Genomic DNA, 15,659 nt, shown 5'->3' with positions numbered 1-15,659 from the left:
CGAGTTTGACTTTACCCAATTCATAGTACGATCTTCTCAACCAGTGTTAGCGTTAATTGAATCACGTCCAATTGCTTGTAAGAGTTTATCAATGCCTTCTGAAATCTTGAAGACTATCAGATAAAATTTCAGCTTGCTTTTTATTGTCACAATCTTTCTGAGGAGTGAAATGATAAATATAACGTCCACCTGGCTCTCTGTAAATAGAATAGTGTTGTTCTCATATAATCCAAGGGAACTGGTGATTTGAATTTTCTGCTACCAACATAACGTTCGTAATATCTTCACAGCCGTCAAAGAAGATGTAGTCGATTATACCTTGCTGACTGAACTCATCTAATTCTTGGTCAACGGATTTCATTATTTTTTTCTTGTGCTCTCTTCACTTTATTGTGATCAATCACAAGCCTTTTGGCTTTCTCGGTCATCAAGCCAACATCCATAAGGGCGGCAGTAGATATGGCAGCTGTGGCACGCATACCGACACCATACCAAATGCTCTGCATGACAACATAGCTTAATGACGGGAAGTTCAGAGGGTATCAATTCTCTGCCGGTTCCAATCAAATTACTCCTATTTGTAAATGTATTAAATTTTGTTTTTGTCTTAGAAGTCATTATAAAGAAAGATCAAGAAACCATGATGTTAATATAAGGACTAGTCGAAAAAGTTTACATACTCAAATTTGAAGCTTTCAATCTTATACCCTTGGGGTTATTATATAATAAATGTCAAAACTTTACTTAAAATGGAAAATGTATCTAATTTAATGATTGTAGAATATTAATTTGACATAATATTAAAACTGTAATTCAGCAGTGTGCAAATAGATAAAACTAATCTTAGCAAGTATGTATTTCTGCTCAAATACAATCTATGAACAACAAAAATACATTTGTAAAAATAGAACGAAAATGACAAAACTTTGGACTGATATTTACCTAACAAAACAACATTACATGGAATTTTTAAATATATGCTTAGAAATACAATGCCACCTGTCAACGTTTTAGCATCCCTCATTTTAGGATTTTGAAAATTGAAAAAATCGACACGTTCTACTGTAATACGCACTTATATATTACGCCTTTTCTTCTTTTCTGTTTTTACTTTGTAATATAATTTGAAACATATACTGGTACACCAATTCGGGGAAACCTCTCTTATAGGTAATACATAATAATAATAAATAAATAATAATAATAATAATAATTAGAACAGCTAAATAAGCTTGTCTTGGAGTGATTTCGCTACAGATTGCTTGTCAGTTGTCTGTCAGCCTAATCTTTTAATTTTGGCATTACGCTTGAGCCTACCACAAACAGGAAACCTAGGGGAGGAAACCTTCGAGACCAATGAAATTTGTGATCCAGTATCAATTAATGCAGAAGTCACGGGCTTTTATTTTAATCTTGAATGTACTAAGTTGGATACTACATGCGCCAAATCCAAATGATTGGTATGAGTTTTCTGGTAAGTGTTTTCATCCTTTTCTGCTCTAATATAGTCAAAAAAGAGAACGAGTAAACCTTAGCAACTTCTGGCCAAACAGATTCCTTGACTTTCTTGCCAATCAATACCTTAATTATTCCATATTATATGATGACATTACATTTGGAGTACCATTCTCTTTGTTAACTATTAATGCCTTAAATATGCTGGTGAAATTCATCCCATCAAACATCTTCGCATCCTCAACAACAAGCGTCAATTTGTGTGATGTAGATCAGGTATCAGACCAATTTAAAGCTTATGCATCAATTTAGGTATGGCCAATCATCCGCAAATGCATTACATTAAATGATAAGCAGATACTAAAACTGATATTAAAGGATATCAAGACTTTCATTTACTGGTAGACAAATCCTAAGCTATTCTCACTTACTTATCCTCTAAATAATATTCTATATTTCAGGATAATTATTATTATGTTTATCATTCTGCAAGTTACCCTTCAATACAGCATATCTCATTGTGAGCTGGTTTGTTTTGTCTATTAAATACCAGTAATACCAGGGACCAGGGTGGGACCACTAACTCCATGGATTGAATCTGGTCCTATTCTGCTAAGTATATAACTAACCAACCTATGGAACCCGGAGTTCCAATGTCGCGTTCACAAAAGCTATCCACTGACTTCTGTCCTTAGCTAACTGCATCTAGTTTCTACTTTGTATTCCAATCTCTGCTAGATCTATCTTAAGATTGTTCTCCCATCTAGACCAAGGTTTTTCTGATGGTCGTTTTCCGATTTGTATTCCAGTCAAGACCTTGAAAGCGTTCCTACTTTCTTCCTATCCTACCAGATGATCCGCCCATCTAAACCTCCTAGACTTGACGACCCTAACAATGTTGGTTAAACCATATAAATTATTTAATTCCTCGTTGTGAAGTTTCCGCCACTCTCCATTTTTGTTCCCCTTGCGTCCGAATATTCGGTTAAGGATCCTGTTCTCAAATACTTTGTCTATGTTCTGCTAAGTATCATCCTCATTAAATGTAGATACACAAATTTCGTCCTTAAATACCATTGATTTGACAGAAAGCCGAGAGGTTTTAACCTTCGCCAGATGTGACTGAATGTCAGCACTACTCAAATTCTTAAATCCTAGCTCTATACTTTGTTTCTGACTAAAATCTGAATTCTCTAACTTCTCACACGTCAGTAGGAAAAATGCATTACTAAACGGAGAATTAATTACTATTTTTATTTTGTATCCCTTTTCTTTTTCTTGGAACCTTTTCATTTCTTTCTTAGCTGGAGATTCAATATTATAAAACAAACAGCCAGTACTAACAGTAGATTAAGTATTACTACTAGTTGTGTTGCTACACTACGCATTATCTTCTTCCAGTGGAATGGGAAACCCAAGTAATTCTTCGTTCTCCTTTTCCCCTAAGCACACGGCAGGATTTCCATATTGTGTGGTTCGAAAACTGTTAGAAAATATTCGTTAAGATTCTGCCTTCAAACCACGATTCTCTGTCTTCTTTTCTAGAATCCTACTGAATGCCAAGGTGGAAAGAAGTGACAGCAATGTCTTCCATCCTTTCTTCTAGTGAAATAATCTTAGCATGAGTAAAGTCGACCAACACCATTATTTATGTATGATAAATGAAGAGAATCTGAGACATTGAAGCAAATTCCTCTAGGTGAGTTGACATGCAATGATTCTCCTGGAGTTCAATCGAACCTACGACAGAAAAGTTAAAGAGATTTACTAGTTTTAGATAATATATCAAATTAAAAAGAATTGGGAATTGAAAATGCTGAAGTTATTTCTTCACAGGAAGCAGAAAGCCCTTTGACATTATATTTTCCCATTATGTGTGAAGCGTTAGAAACTAAATCTCAAAATAGATTGAGAATATAAAAAAAGTTCGACTTTGCTATGAACATAATAGGGACGGAATAGCATATGCTATTCTATGTACAGAGCATATTTACGCGAATATCGACATAGAATCACAGACGTCTACGGGTAAATAGTCTATTACGTCAATGTTGGTATCGAAGTACACACCTCTAACTGGAGAGCAATATTAAATATAAAGAAAATTACTCGCCTTCTTTAAGAGTAAGTAAGTATGAGGGAATAGTAACAGGAGATCAGGCATTCGTTAAACATAGATTTGCATTCCGATATAAGGATCCTAGTTCGTCTCTAGATAAAGATATGAAAACAAGAAAATTCAAGTTAGATTCGTGCGTCGTCACACCGAAAAATGTTCATTTTTAATTTCTACTGAAGATATGATAAAGTATGACATTTGATATTGAAATGCAGACTGGGAAATTATAGAAGTAGGACGTTAGTGTAAAAACTTATTATAGGTCCCTAAGGATGTTTATATGGAAACAGAACTCGATCTTAAAATTCTGAGTTTGGTTGCTCCCCAAATCAACCCCATTATGTTTCACAGAACCTTACTCTGGAAAATAAGTTATTGCATCTAGAGGGAACACACAATTTTCTTAGTGTAGTTAAGAATGTTAAGTGTTCGTAGTAGTGTAGACTCAGAAGATGAGGAATCTCGTCGACGTGATTAGGTTAAGAATTACAGAGATTACAAGCTGAAGAACAGTAAGCAGAGCACCCTCGTGGGAATCCCTCGGAAATCTCCTGTGACATCTCTTATTGACAAGGCGCAGTTCTCTCAAGTTAGGCGTAGAGAAAATCTTACTTATTATTACTGTGATCCTGCTTTGTTTCAAAATCTTGAAAAACTGATTGGGACAGAGTTAGAGCGTTTAACTCCGGCGCTTATGGCTCCTGGTTCGATCCCAGTTCGCGACATGTGGATTTTTTGTTGTATACAAACTCCGTGTTCGTCGGTTTTCTTGGGCTACTCCCGTTTTCTCCGACTTATTCATTCCATCATTTATTCATTTCTAATAACCACCGTCTCCTTTAGCCTAACCGGCATAACGTAGTACGTAAAACTGAAAGATTTCATTTTCTGACAGAGAAGGGCCTTTTTCTTGGTGAGGGTAGGCACGATGTTTAATTTGTCGACTTTACTCATGCTTAGAATATTTCACTAGAACAAACTAAAGATGACGTTAATTTCTTTTCCTGTCCACCTTGATATTTTGTATGATTCTAGACAAGAAGAAAACTCCCGAGTGAATCGAGTGAAGTAAATCGTGGTTTGAAGGTAAAATCTTAACGAATATTGTCTAAAAGTTTTCAAATCACACAATATGGCGATTCTGCTGTGTGTTTAGGGAAAAAAGAGAACAAAAATTTACTTGGGCTTCGCCTTCCATTGGAATAAGTTAATGAGTAGTGTAGCAATACGAGTAGTAGTAATATCAATTTACTGTTAGTACGAGTTGTATGTTTTATAATAGCGAATCTCCAATTAATAAGGAAATGAAAATGTGCCAAGTAAAATAAAAGGGAGATACAATATAAATAGTAATTTATCTTCATTTAGTTGTGCACCTTCAGTACTGACGTGAAAGAGTTTAGTCAGAAAAAAAGTATAGAGCTAGGATTTAAGGATTCGAGCAGTTCTGACATTCAGTCACATCTGACGTAGGTTAAACCCTCTCTGCTTTCTGGCAAATAAATGGTATGGAAAGACGAAATTTCTGTATGCACGTTTAGTGAGGATGATACTTAGCGTTTCAGGACAATATTCAATCCCTGGAGTTACTGGTTCCGAACTTAGTGCTAAATTAATCTTAAAATGTTAGTAAGAACTCAAAACTAGTTCGTCACATGATTAGACTAGACAATTTAGTGTAGAAAAATCTGAAATTTCAAACTTAATAATTACTAGTTATTCACGAATCTTTCCTCTTAACGATGACTATCAAAATCGTATCATTACACAACCTAGTCAATTTCGAATTTATCCAACGTCATGATTTCTTCATTTTCTGCTGGTAAATATTATTATGTAGTGAACTTTCAGAACTGGCCTGAAATACAGTTGTTCTCTTAGGTGTATAGTATTTGACTGATATTAAGTAGACATAACAAATCAACTCACAATGAGATATGTAGTATTGAAGGCTAACATTGAATACTATTTCGAGCATAACCAGGTGAGAATAGGTTAGCATTTGTCTACCAGTAAATCGAAGGTCTTAATAGCCTTTAATATCACCTTTAGTATCTGCTTATCATTTAATGAAATACATATGTGGATGATTGGCCATGCCTGAATTGATGCAAACGCTTAGAATTGGTCTCATACCTGATCTACATTGCAGCTATTGACGCTTGTTGTTGAGGTTGCGAAAATTTTCGATATTTGGCCAGCATATTTAAGGAATTAAGAGTTAGACAGAGAATGTTACACCAAATGTAATTTCATCATATAATAAGGAATAATTACGGTATCGATTGGCAAGAACTCAAGGAATCTGCTTGACCAGAGTTTGCTAAGGTTTACTAATGTTTGATAATGGATCACAAATTTCGTTGGTCTCGAAGGAAAACCTCCCCTAGGTTTCCTATTGCTGGTAGGCTAAAGCGGCATGCCAAGATTAAAAGACTAGGCTCACTGCCAACGGCCTACCTACCTGTAGTAAAATCACTCAAAGACAGACTTACTTAGCTGTTGTAATTGCACATTGATCACCAATGTTATTCGCAGACCACAAGAAACGCTCTTCTAGAAACGGATTTGTTCTTTTAAATGTAAGCATGCATGTCCAAAGTTAGCTACGTATCATTCACAGGAATAGAGTTCTACAATTAATACGAATAAAGAGAAGCGGCATGAAAACTTTCTGCCATTAAATCAACAATATTCAGCCATTACATAAAACTAAAACCACTAAAACCACCTATAAGGTAGATCTTCTAGTAATTCTGAGTGTGGCAGCTAAAACACAATGTTATATAAAGATATTGTTCCAGACAGTAGGTAAACAGACTTAATAATTTGTGACTTCTAAGTGAATTTTTGTTTTTATTCCTGCATTATCCGTCGGGGAACACTCTTTACTGAAAACTGGAAAATTTTACTTGTCCACTTTTACCGGTTTGGATCGATCATGAACTTTGTCTAAAGATTTTTGCGAAGGTAAAGCTATTCCTCATTCAGAGATTTGTCCGATTCTGCCGACAAGGAAGTTCATATAGTTGATCTGATTCCTCTTATCTCTAATAAGGAAGAAAAGGATGATGATAAAGTATCTGGGGCATTCCAAAATTGCCCCAAAAAGGAAGAATTACCAAAAGCTGTGAACACAGGAAAGAACTTAAAACAACACTTAACCCTAGACTACTAAGACACTACGGAAGGATTCGTAATTTTTACGATTGTCGGTTTTCTTCTTTTTTAGGTATATACATAAGTTATTATTGTTTAAAAGTATTGTTAATAAAGATTGTGTGCATTATCACGTGAAATAATGGGTATAGTTTATTTTGAAATCTTTCTCTTTGTCTACGTTATTGTTCATTTTTTACACGTGTGGACAAAATGCGTAGGTTCAAAATTAAATAAAAGATACTATAAGAAAATATTTTGACAAATGAAATACTTTATATTATACAGAAAGGATTCAAAGACACTGTGTTATATAATATAACGCAAAGTTTAATGTTTTTTTCTATTTTAGATGTTAACTTAAATATCGCATATGTTCAAAATGAAAAAAGGCACATATAGATTTTCTGTAAAATATACATAACCGTCAGGCCTAATTATTCTCCTGTAACAATGGGAAATTGGTTTAGTTTGTACTTTTTTGATGGATAGATTTTGAGTTTGTCTCTTTCAGCAGCGAGGCTATATGAGACGTGGACCTACTAATTAACGTGGGATCCGAACCCACATGAGCTTCCGTCGGAAATCGAACCTGGGTGAACTGTTGACGGTTTAAAACACTAAACCAAACTGTTTTTTAGGTTTTAAGTTTAGGTTCTTACTGTTCCTTATAACATGGACACAAAATGTTTCTTCATGCTCTGTAGAAATAGTCAGACGGCAGTGGTTACTTCAAGTGGTTGTTATCTTTCTTTTAGATGCTAGGCAGTAAAGGCAATCTTTCCTGGCTCCTGGAATCTGATATTGACACCCGAAGAATCCGTTGCAAATGTGATCACTCAGTCGATAACGCATATGAAAGGAAACCAGTTGGTCACAAATCTCGAGATTGTTTTTTTTATTCTTCCTCACTCTCTTCTGCAAGCAACAGTTTGCTGAAAGCATAAGGGTCTATTGGTTTATTAGGGGATATTTTGAGAAAATGATACATAGAGTCGTGAAAATCAGATAAAATACTGTACTGACTTCAGTTAGATAAATTACACAATACACTAGAAAAATACAAACGTGACTAATAAGCATTCGTTTTTCACGACTAAGAATTTATTATGAGTAATAAGCTTTCGCAAAAATTCCGACACGCCATCTACTACACCCAGAACAAAGTGGACTACAGAATTGCTCGTTGCTGGCCTCCTGATTCGTTGAAGGAACCCGGTAGGGGAAGAGCTATTTGGATAGGGTTTTCCTTCTATGGCAGTTTTACCAACTCATGGAATTTAGGGATGTGGGAGCCTGTGATAAATCTTGCATTACGACTACTACTAACAAATTTATGTTCCCTTTAGAGGTCAGCACAGATATTCCTCTCTATTATTTTCCTTGTTACGAGACTGCGAAACAAAGAGAATTGTCCCAGTAGAGGTACAGAATACTATAGAAGGGTCCATCCTAAGAGAAGCCAGTACTGAAGCCGAGTCGTTATAGTTTCTAAAAAAGGTAGTATTCGATTTTGTATCGATTATAGGTTTGAAACGAAATCTTGGCAAAGATTTCGTAGCCGATTCAATGCATAGACGAAGTGCTAACATTCTTGAATGTTACTCAATTTATCAGTACTCTTGATCTAAGAAGTGTACATCTTCAAATGCTAAATAAAACTACTGATTTAAAGGAGAATGCGTTCGTCTATAGCCGTGCAAGTATGTGTTGTTTAGAAATACCTTGGGACTGCCCTTTTCCAAAATATGATGCATGTGGTATTCATATATCTAAAATTTAAATATCTCGTAGTCTGACTTAAGGATTTGATTTGCCCAAATACATTAATTTAGGCCTGATTGGAACGATAAAGGATCACAAGGATCATTCTATCATGTCTAAGAAAGACGAATATCTAACTCAATCATAACAAGTGCTACTAAACGTGGGAAGCAGTGTCTGTTCTTGAGAAAGATGCTGACAAACGCGGGAATATGCGTAGACCCTTCTAAAATTGAGACGGTATCGAAGGTACCTTATCGAACCAGTAAAGGATATACGAAGATTTCCTAGACTTTGCTCTTTTTTTCGATCTTTAGTACAAGAGTTTCCTAAGTATGCAAACTCTATTATTTAAGTGACAAAAAAGAATACTAGATAAGACTTTGCAGATATAGAGAAAACATATAGAGAGATATAGAGAAATTTTTTAGTAAGGAGGACAAGGATTTCTCATATCTGCTCCAATTCTTGCTTTATAGGATTATCATCCAATTCTAAAGATAAAAATGGCTAAAGTATGATATTGCATTGTGGTAAGTTATTGCAATAAATTAACTTCTTACAACAGGCTTTATTACAGAGTATTTTTGTTTGGTTGAGTATAAATTCAACTGTCTTTTTCATACGACATAACTACATTGGTACTACTCTTACAAATTTTAGAGTGTGTCCATAATTTTACCCCGTTTATAAAGTTAAGAAATGTTTATAAAACGAATTTTGGTTCGTTAAAACGAGTTAGAACTCATAGACACACACACACACACACACACACACACATATATATATATATATATATATATATATATATATATATATATATATATATATATATATATATATATATATATTCTCACGGCTATTCAACGCTCTAAATTTGTATTTAACATTTAAAATTGCAACCGGGTGTTTCTGACTGCTATATACGGTTGCCCGATAATCACCCTCGTTCTTCGCGCGCACAGTCATTCGAAGAACTGAAAACGTACTCTGTACACAAAGAGTTTATGGTTGTGAACTCGGAAAGCCTGGTACGTCTGCTTGTCAAGGTCAAAAAATGTGAGAGAAAAGGATGTGTGGGATGAAAACAAGGTGCAATAGTGACTGATACTTGTAAGAATCTTATTCATTTATAGTTCCTGCACATTCCGCTTGTAGCGCTACTGTGGCACAACGTATATTGTAACTGTATAACTCCCGTACACCGCTACTAGGTCCATTGGCGTAGGTGACGACCGAAACAATGTTGTCAGCTCTGACAGCGATAAGGCACTGCTGTGCTGCTTTTGCTTTTTTTTCTCCATTGCCTATTGTAAGATGCCAAACGTTTTTTTTTTTGCCTTGCACGCGCTGAACCGATTCCTGCGGAGCGAAGTATTTAAGAAGTTGCATACATATTCTTGTTTACAATAGAAATATGATAAGTACATTGAATTATAATAGGGTTTTAAATTGGTTAACCGTTGAAAGAAAATGCGAAAATAAAGCTTTACTTTCAAATGTATATTAGTCGAGGACGTAGCTACCGACAGTGTAGTATAAGATTTTCTTGTGGAAGAATTTCATTACACTAGAGCTGAAAACCAAATGTCCATTTAGATAGACCCCCCCCACTTTTTCAAACTCAATCGGAAATGGCCTCAATCGTTTGTACAAAAATGTGCAGGCGAAATTTCTTTGTACATAATTAGGGGCGCCGCCAGAACGAAAACAAAGTGGAGGCTGCATAAATGGTATCCCCCACCATGCCCAATTCCATCACATTGTTGTCGCAATCGTTTGCACATCGTTTGTACAAAAATGTGCATGCGAAATTTTCGTTTGTACACAATTAGGGGCGCCAACAGAACGAAAACAAACTGGAGGTTGTCTGAATGGTAGCCCCTCCACCATGTCCAATTCAATCACAAATTTTCGCAATCGTTTGTTCATCGTCTCTACAAAAGTGTGCATTCGAAAATTTCGTTTGTACACAATTAGGGGCGCCGCCAGAACGAAAACAATTTGGGGGCTGTTTAAGTGGTTGCCTCTCATCATGTCTATTTCAATCACACATTGTCACAATCGTTTGAACATGGTTTGTGCAGAAATGTGAAGGCAAAACTTTCGTTTGTACATAATTAGGGGCGCCGCCAGAACGAAAACAAAGGTTGGAATGTCTATGTGGTAGCCCGCACCATGCCCAATTCAGTCACGAATTGTCGCAATCGTTTGTACATCGTTTGTATAGAAATGTGGAGGCGAAATTGTCGTTTGTACATAATTAGGGACGCCGCCAGAAATGAAACAAAGCGGGGGCTGTCTATGTGGTAGCCCCCACCATGTCCAATTCAATCACAAATTAACGCAATCGTTTTTACATTGTTTGTTCAGAACTTTGGAGGCCAAAATTTCGTTTGCACACAATTAGGTGCGCGCCGAAACGATAACAAAGTATACGCTGCCTAACTGGCAGCACCTTCCCCACATCCGATTCAAAAGAAAATTATCTCAATTGTTTGTACATCGTTTGTACAGTAATGCACATGCGAAATTTTGTTTGTACACAATTAGGTGCGCGCCGAAACGATAACAATGTATAGCCTGCCTAACTGGCAGCACCTCCCCCACATCCGATTCAAAAGAAAATTAACTCAATTGTTTGTACATCGTTTGTACAGTAATGCACAGGCAAAAGTTTTGTTTCTACGCTATCAGGTGCGTTGACAGAAGGAAAACAATGGGGAGCTGTCTAAGTGTTAGCCCCATAGTATTCGATTGAACCACAAATTGTCCTGATCGTTTAAACATCGTTTCTGCAGAAATGTGTAGGTAGAATTTTCGTTTGTTCTAAATAATATACGGATGTGAGTATTTTTAATATTTGACCTAGAATTGAAGAAAAGGTAGTTGGATTGTAATTATTCTAATTATCTACATATATCTCAGGATTTCTCAAAGTTAGAGATATGAAAGTTGTTATTTTGACTTCTCATTTCAAATGTTAAACCAGTGTATCGTGTTTTAACGTTTTTCGATACTTAACCTAGGAAGTAAGAAGAGAGTGGGGCTACAGCTACGTATTACACTTTTGGGTTTTTAGCGATCAACGTTAGCCGGTTTGAATAACGGTTGCTGAGATTGAAGATGGTACCTATTACACTAGTGGAAAAAAATTCTTTTTCTCTGGCACACGGAAGAAAATACCTCATTCTAATAGAAATTTTCACGTAGAATTCGAATCTGGATTCCGTTCTTCTCCATCATCCTGTTTTCCCGTGACAGAGGGATTTTCGGGAAATTTCCCCTTAAATTTCCTGTTTTTTTTACCATTTTCATACCTGTAGCTCGGGTAAATTAGGTACATAAATGCACAAATTATATTGTTTGTTAGCCTGGTTTATACTACGTAAGACCTCTAAGTTTCGTAAGAATAGCATTATTCTTTCTAGAGAAAAATATTTATATAAAAAAATATGCAATATAGTGCTCATTTTACCATATTCATTAGTGCAGATACAATCACATATAACTTCCACGAAATGTACAACATAAGCACGGTTTATATTTCATTGGATTTGAAATTAAACATATTTTCAATGATGTTTACACCGTGTCACCATTTTATATCTACGTAATAAATAATGCAAAAGAAGCGAGTGGTGTCTTCTGAAAAAATGAACACTTACTTACCTCAACTAATATGTTTTAGTTGTCGACTTTCTTCTGTGTTTGGCTTCTGGAACATCTCTTTTGAGTGCCCAACAGCAACCAGCTAGCAACTTTGAATTCCACTCTCACTCTTCATGGAGGAAATGTCTTGATGAAAACGTTCGCCATACTCATCACTAACAGCACCAAGGATTTCAGGAAAGAAATGCAGGTGGGAGTCTAGAAAGTGAACTTTAAGGGGCATGTTGCAGCCCATTTCGTTGAATGATTGCAGGAAATCACTCACAATTTCACGGTAATTTGGGGCTTTCTTGTTTCCTAAAAATTCTCTGTTAAACATTTAAATGAACACCAAGCTGTTTTCTGAACCAGAGTTAAGAGAACCTCAAATTTTTGGTCACGAATCAAACATCTTATTTGGGGGTCTAAAAATCTATTAAATCTAAAAAAATCTAACCCGAGGAAATTTTTTATTGAGGTAACAAAATCGTGCAATACGTTTGTCCATTGCCTTAACAAAGTTTTTGAAGAGCCCCAAATTCATGTGAAGAGGAGCTAGACTTATCATGGCTCACCAGTGAGGAATAAGCAGCATTCTTCTGTCCAGGAGTAAATACATGCGTTGGCCATTCCTTCTTGATGTAATGTTCCGCTTTGTTCCTGCTGTCCCATTTGCATGGGAAAGAACAATTTTTCGTATAACCAAGCTGCAAGCCCATTAACAAATTAATGGTTTCCTTCATATTAGTTGCATAAGCCAAAGGCACTGAAGAAAACTTGTTGCCAAAAGAACAGCCTTAAAACTAGTTTTGGAAGCATCAATAAACAATCTCGACTCTGCACTTATATGTTCATGTGCAAGTGTATCCATCACAGCACAGACATTACTACAATACACTAAATTATTTTCTTGAGAATATTAGTTTAAAAACTCTGTATGAAGGTTTCGAAAAATACACATGTTGGTGTCACGATGGAGCAGATTCCAGCTTTTAATCTAGAAGCAAGAAGTTCTGTCTGTATCTTGGAGAGATTTTAATCCCGTACGATATCATTTAGTTCAGCCTGAGTTATCAGATGGGGATCCCATGTAGATGTGCTTCCTACATAAGTAGGATCATCTTCTTCATTTGGAACTACAGTAGTTGAGTCAAGTACGTAATCCTCATTTACCGTAAGATGAGGAGGAGGTACTGGTACAGGTAATTCTGCACTGTGTGGAACTGGCCTAATTGCTGATGGCAAATGAGTACTGTACTGTGTGCTTAGATTTACTGGTTATTTCTTTTATCTGTGTCATACAAAAGTAGCAGTCTGAATAATGCTCTTTTGTTTCCCTCCAGACCATCGGTACTGCGAAATTCATGTTTCGTTCACCGTTTGCCCACCCAACCAGACGTTCCACGCAAGTACAACAAATGTAGTCACGAGCGAAATTCTTATCTTGGTCTCCTACACCGTAACCAATATATAACTGATAACACTTCCTCACAAGTGAAGTAAAACATCGACGTTGCGATTTAAATGTCAGGTCCCCACATACATAACATAGATTGTCCGGTTCATTTACATACTTCTTCGGCATCTTGTATCCTGTAAGGTATCACACATACACACAGGAATCTACACTCCATCAAATTCCCACAAAATCCTTCTAGAAATTCCCTCACACAAAAATGGCGATATGGTGTACACATCGTTGAATATATGTTTCTGTGGAAGTCCAATGAGATAAACCTTGATATATTGTAATTTTCGTGGAAATTATATGTGTTGAAAAACGACCCGACGCGACCCGTGACCCAAATTGCCTGACCCGACTCGTGATCGAACCTGATTGACTCGACCCGACAATTCGACCCGATTGACTCCACCCGACAACCCGACAAGAGCTGGCCGGATTGACCCGACCAGACAACTCGACACGAGTTGACCCGAGTGACCCGACCCGAGGCGACCTAACCTGTCAACCGACCCGAGTGACCTGACCTTACAATCTAACCAGTTTGAGAGAATTAGAACCTTAAAAAGCTGTCACCAGAAAAAAATGCTGGTCAATTCGTATGCATAAACCATTGTTTCGGCTTTTTTATTTGTTGTATAATTATCTTCCTCCTCCACCTCCTCGTCAGTGTTCTGTCATTAATGACAGGCCAGTTTCCGTGAACTAGGTAAGAAGCTTCCATTTTTGCGATTTCCCGCTAATATTTTCCTCGCAACACAACATAATGTACAACCCTCCTTATTATAATCTATCAATTGCAAACTTCTTACACACTCTCGCTCTCCTGATATCACCTCCTTTATTACACTTCTCAGATTGCAATCCCTTAGCAAGATCGAAACTTGTGAGCCGTCCATTTTTTCGCATCCTTATATTGTCCAATATTGTTCTCGTCTTTTGCATTTTTCAGCATTCCCTAATTCCTTTTTCCTCTCTACCCTGCTAACCTTCTCTATTTTCCTCCACATCCAAATTTCCAAGGTTAAAATTTAGGCAATCAAGTTCGAAAGTTAAAATAAAATTTGAAGTTCTGAAGACAACATGATCTTCTAGTAACGAATGTATATAGAACTTCTTTTAATATTTTGGGGCCACGGTAACTCAGTGGTAGTTCAGCGCTCGCAACGAGGCGAGTAACATCGTCTCTGCCGTCGCTCTAGTTTCGAGTGTTTGTTTACATCGCTATTTTTTTTTTTGTGAGAACTTGAAGTTTCAGTGTGACTTATTTTCAGTTTAACCGTTCTAACTTTATAAGCATTTTCAGTGCATATTTATTTTGTTCATAGTTTGGTGACGTTTATCGTCGAGTTACTGCCATGAGTTGCATACGAGCTAAGACATTGCGTATCAACTTTGTTACAGTGAGTCAAAAGCCCACGTCTATTGCTGTTCATGAATGGATACGTAAGGTATTTAAGTTAACCATTGATCAGGTGTTGTCCATTGAAATGGACTTTCTACGTAAGAACTTATATCTGAAATTAATTAACAAAGTGTTATGTGAACAAATCCTAGCTAGTACTAATGGAGTAGTGACCTACTCAGATAATAATGGGGAACATGTGTTGCCTATTGATTTGGCGGATAATTCTGTGGTGATAGTCAAGGTCCCATGGAACTTAGTGACATGCAATTAACGCGTGTGCTCTCCCAATATGGCGATGTTACTAGTATTGTCGACGAACAATATTCAAAGGAACATGGTTATGCTACCCGAACGGGTCGTAAGCTTGTTAAAATGACTATTAAACGAAACATTCCTTCGTTTATCACGGTCTGTGGTTTACGTTTGTTTACCAGCTTTCCTGGTCAAATTCAAACTTGCGCCATCTGCAACTCCCCCGACCATTTTGTTCAGGGATGTCCTAAGAAGAGGAATTCTCGTCTTACTGTGCCATCTTCATCAACCAGTTCCGTTTCTCCCATTGTGCGAGTACCTCATAATTTACCAGTGGATCCGTAGTTACAGTATTTTTCCCGTGCTTCGTAAGAATGTTCTGGAATCAC

This window comes from Thermobia domestica, chromosome 4 (genome assembly GCF_964235325.1).
Source record: "Thermobia domestica chromosome 4, izTheDome1.hap1.1, whole genome shotgun sequence".
In the NCBI taxonomy this organism is placed as follows: Eukaryota; Metazoa; Arthropoda; class Insecta; order Zygentoma; family Lepismatidae; genus Thermobia; species Thermobia domestica.
The sequence above is the reverse complement of the archived record's forward strand: the minus strand, read 5'-3'. Positions refer to the sequence as shown.